General features: G+C 57.4%; 1 long non-coding RNA gene across 1 annotated transcript; it reads right to left on the bottom strand.

Moving 5' to 3' along the window:
* Positions 1-477: 477 nt before the first annotated feature.
* Positions 478-4,209, bottom strand: LOC135307210 (uncharacterized). Its single transcript, XR_010367934.1, has 6 exons — positions 4,058-4,209; positions 3,873-3,971; positions 2,314-2,421; positions 1,866-2,112; positions 1,235-1,400; positions 478-705 (listed from the first exon to the last, which is right to left on the bottom strand). It is a non-coding gene; the product is annotated as an uncharacterized LOC135307210 (long non-coding RNA).
* Between the last annotated feature and the right edge of the window lie 410 nt (positions 4,210-4,619).

Raw genomic sequence — 4,619 nt, 5'->3', positions numbered from 1 at the left:
GAGGCTTTCTCCCAGCTTGGCAAAACCTCGGCCAAATGTCCCAATGCCGTGCTGAGAAGAGTAAAAAACCCCCTCAAATTGAACCCTGCTGCCCACCGCATGAGGGATCCCTGCACACCTTAGGAGAGTCCAACAATACTCCTTTGTGCCTCATAAGGATTCCCTGCACCCCTCAACAGGGACTCCAAAATATCCCAGTGTGCCTCTTCAGGTCCAGGCCCAGATGATCCCCCAGAAGGAAATGTGCCCTCAGCCCAGGGACGCTCAGCATGGGCTCCCTCATCCCCTCGGGGCCCCGCCACTGGGCACAGCAGCCCCTGCCTGGCTCCTGCCTGCTCACACCGTGGCCATCCACGGCTGCTCCTGGGCATGGAGCTCAGCCAGTGCTTTTGCCGGGTGGGCTTTGCTGCTGCTACCACATGCACATAGCTGTGAAAACTCTAATTCTTTATTTAAACATAAAATATGGGACAAGCTCTGCCCTGGCAGACAAGGGCTGCCCACCTTCATTCCTGGCCGGGGAACAAGACCAGGGGACTCAGGGGGAGAGGGTCTCGTTGAGGAGGGGTGGGTTTTGGGATGGCCTCATGGCGGGGATGCAGCCATGGCAAGGCAGACAGGGGCAGAAGTGAAGAACTGGGATAAAGTTTCAGGTTCTCATTGCCTCTGTTTTTAGGTGCGTCTTCTGAACATGCACAGGAGCACCTGTGAAGAGAGGAGGTGTCTGAGGCCCCAGCTGCCAGTGGCACACAGGGACCCTCGTGCACAGCAGGGCCCAGAGCTGGCAAGGCTCCCCAGCACGGCTGGAGCTGCTGGCACAGCTGGGCCCAGCTGGACAGCTGCCCCTCAAGGCCATGGCCAGCAGGGACGGCTCTGGGCAGGGTCCCTGGCCAGGAGCGGGCCCCAGAGCGCCTCTGCCTTTCAAGGGCAACCTCGGCCCTGCTCTTTCTCCTCCCCACCTCCCTCTGCCTCTGCCCTGTGCCCCTGGGGCTGCTCTTGGCCAGGCAGCCTCAGTGGGAGCCAGCACTGGCTGCAGCCCCAGCGGGGCCCCCAGGACAAGGCCCAGCAATTGAGAGGCCAATGGAAGCACTGGGCAGCAGCAGAACCCTCAGCAGAGTTATTTGGAGAACCAGGGACTGGCCACAGCTCCACTGCAAACTCTCTGGGAATATTCCCTGACTATGAGCAGCCTTTAAAGGAAGCTGCTTGAGGCAGAGAATCGCAAAACACTCACCATTTTCTCGTCCAGCAATACCAGATTCCAGCAGAGCACAAAAGCAGGCACAGTGCTGCACCAGCCACAATGGCCATCAACTTAATCAAACAAGGTGTTCCCCAGCAGACCACTCTTATCATGCTTTTCCAAGTGTAGTCAGAATGTGTTGAGGTCTCGGCTGCATCTGTGGGAGCAATGGGGAGTGTGAGCCCGTGCTGTGCTGCACTGCTGAAATGCAGCATGGTGGATACGGGCAGGACGTCCTCACTCCCTGTTTCGTCCAGAGCTGGGGCCTGCAGGCACTTTGCTGCCCCTTGGCACAGGACTGCTCAGTACCTAAAACCCCCTGAGCCTGCATGCCGTAATTCCTCTATGCTGTGCCCTTCTCTTCCAGGTAACACTTGTCAAAGACATGGATAAGGACAAGGAAAATGGCCAGGATTTTGGAGCTGCTCCAGGGCCCTCTCTCCTGCAAAGAGCGGCCCCTCCAGATGTGCTCAGGGACTGGGAAATGGCAGGGGATCTTAGGCTGGGCATGGCCTGTGGTGCATGGATGCCTTCCCGCTGTGCCGGGCACGGCGTGTCCAGATGCGCAGCCAAAGCCCCCGGCTGCTGAGTCCCAGGAGAAACATGAGAGCAATGCACCCACCACTCTGGCTGTCCACACCACTCCGTTTTTGTTCCAGATGTTTGGAATGGTCCAGGGACTTACGAGCTCCTGTAGGTTTCTTCTTCCTTCTTGGAGGACCTTAAGAGAAACAGAGTTCCATTTCCCAGGAATGGATCTCACAAAACGAAGTCCCAGCCTGTGGGGTCAGCAGGGACACACTACTCACCCCTGCGATGGGAGCGGGGCTTGTGTGCAACATCCACCAAAGTCCTCCCTGCAGACACACCTGTAACACAACAGCCACAGAGCTTCTGTCATCTCTGCTGATCTGCACGGGCACCACTGAGCCGCAGCAGCGGTGAGGGGATCGCACAGCGCAAGGGCACACACGTGCATGGTTCTGTGCTGGCACCTGCAGCGCTGCCCCCCCGGCCAAGCTTTGGCCTCTGAGCTGGCAGCTCTCCCAGGGGGAAAGGCCTTGACCTACCCTCAGCATCTCTCAGAGGCTCAGTAATGGGTACAGGTTGGGAATTCAGATCGTCTTCATCAAAAGTATTATCTTCGTCATCAGGATCGTCTTCATCATCAGGTTCACCTGCAAAGGACGGACACAACAGCTCCTGTGACACTGTACAAGATTCTCCTTCAGGCCCGAGTGGCAGTAAGAGCACCTGGGTGACTGGTGCCCTCCAAGGCACTCCCTCAGACCTGCCTCCCACTCAGGAGCAGGGGCATGGGGACCACGTTCCTGCAGTGGCCCCACACTGGCATGGAAGGAGCCCCTTGCAGGGCAGTCGGGGCAGAAAAGACTCCCTGGAGCTGCCAGCAGCTCTAAACCCAGACACGGGCAGGGCCAGGGCTTGAAAGTGGCAGCAGGAGTAGCTCAGGCTCCCTGGGACAGGCAAAAGAGCTGCCAAAGGCTCAGCCCCGGGGCACAGCCCTGGGCCCGGCCCCTTCCCTCTCTGCCCTCTCCCTGGCTGCAAAAAAGCACATGGAAAGACACAGTGACATTGCCCACAGGAGGAAGATGGACAGCTAAATGCTCCTTCCTCCCACTGCCAGCAATCCTGTGGGATAACTGTTGGGTACAAGAGTAGAAATTTGGAGGCCAGGATTTGCAGAATCCATCAAACTTCAGAGGATCTTAAGGGAAATGACAGAGGAATATTACTCTGGACAATGATTACACTTGGACAATGATTGCTCTGTTAGCAAAGAGTTGCTGAAAACCTACCATCACCAAGCTCCAACATCCTTAAACTGTGCTTTAACAGCGTTTCCCAGTGATGGAAGTCACGTTCCCAGTCTAGAAAGGAGCACAGATGGGAACTGTTCCATGCTGTGCTGGGATCCCCTTGTATAGGGAACCGAGCACTGCAAGGGGGTCAGGTAATGCTGTGTGCCCGCACTGCCAGGCAGCAGAGAGGGCAGCTGAAGCCTCAGCAGGGCTCAGGCCCAGAGGCACAGCAATTACCTCCTGGGCCTGTGCCTGGCAGCGCCTCCCTTCCTGAGGCAGAGGCTGCCATGGAGCCACTGCTTCCTCTGGGAAACTCAGCCTTCAGCACAGGCTCTCGTTCCATGTCTGCAGAAAGGAGAAGGCAATGCTGGATCAAGTGTGGCTCTTCCCCAGTGGGAATGTGTCATCTTCAGGAGGCAATGCTTGTCTCAGTAATGGATAAGATCCAGGAGAAAGACCAGGTTATTGGGGCCGCTTCAGGGCCCTCCCTCCTCCAAAGAGCTGCCCCTCCAGATGTGCTCAGAGACAGGGAAATTGCAGGGGATCTCGGGGTGGGCATGGCCCATGGTGCAGTTTGGGCAGCATGTCAGCTGATGCCAAATGCCTTCCTGCAGACGCTGGGCAGAAGCTGCAGCCAGGCCAGGATGGGAAACAGCCCTGCAGGGCATGAAAGCAGCAGCAGCAGCAGCAGCGGGGCAGCGAGGCTGCCATGGATCCCTTCCCACTGTGCCGGGCATGGCGTGTCCAGATGTGCAGCCAAAGCCCCCGGCTGCTGAGTCCCAGGGGAAGCATGAGGGAAATGCACCCACCACGTTGTCTCTCCAGGTCACTCCCGATCCTGTGCATGTGTTTGGATGCCTCCAGGGACTTCCTGTCTCCTATAGGTTTGTTCCGCCTTCTCGGAGGACCTTAAGAGAAGTATTTGCATTTCAGGTGAATGGATCCCATAGAACCAGGGCTCAGCCTGAGGCATCAGCAGGGACACACTACTCACCCCTGCCATGGGAGCGGGGCTTGTGTGCAGCAACCAGGAAAGGAGCCTGAAAAGTCTTTCCTGCAGACACACCTGTAACTCAACAGCCACAGAAGCTCCTGTCACCTGCTTCCTGACAGGTTCTCAATGATTATTCTTTTAGCAACATTGACAACATACCTGCTGGAGGGTTAAGACCCTGGAAATCTTCATTAAGCCAAGCTGCTGGAGAAGCCTTCCTAGCATGCTCGTCTAGAGGGGAGCACAGATCAGATCAGACCCATTTCCATGGTGTGCTGAGATTCCCCTCTGCCTTAGAGAACTGGGCACTGCAAGGGGGTCGGGTAAGGCCTTGGCTGCCAGATGTCAGTGGACAAGGCCAAAGGTGCACAGGGGTCTGGGGAGCTCTGGAATGGCTCTGGTCACTCTCCACACTCTTTGCAGGCCCTGTGTAACATCCCTGGGGTGGTGGCTGGAGCCGCCCAGGCCCCGTGGGGGCTCTGTCCCTCCCACAGAGGAAACCCTCCCTAAAGCCCCAGGCAAAACCATCCCCAGCGCTTCCTGGGGAGCAGGGAGCGCTGTC

This window comes from Passer domesticus, chromosome 9 (assembly GCF_036417665.1).
Source record: "Passer domesticus isolate bPasDom1 chromosome 9, bPasDom1.hap1, whole genome shotgun sequence".
Lineage (NCBI taxonomy): Eukaryota > Metazoa > Chordata > Aves > Passeriformes > Passeridae > Passer > Passer domesticus.
Note: the sequence above shows the minus strand (reverse complement) of the source record. Positions and strands in the feature narration are given on the sequence as shown.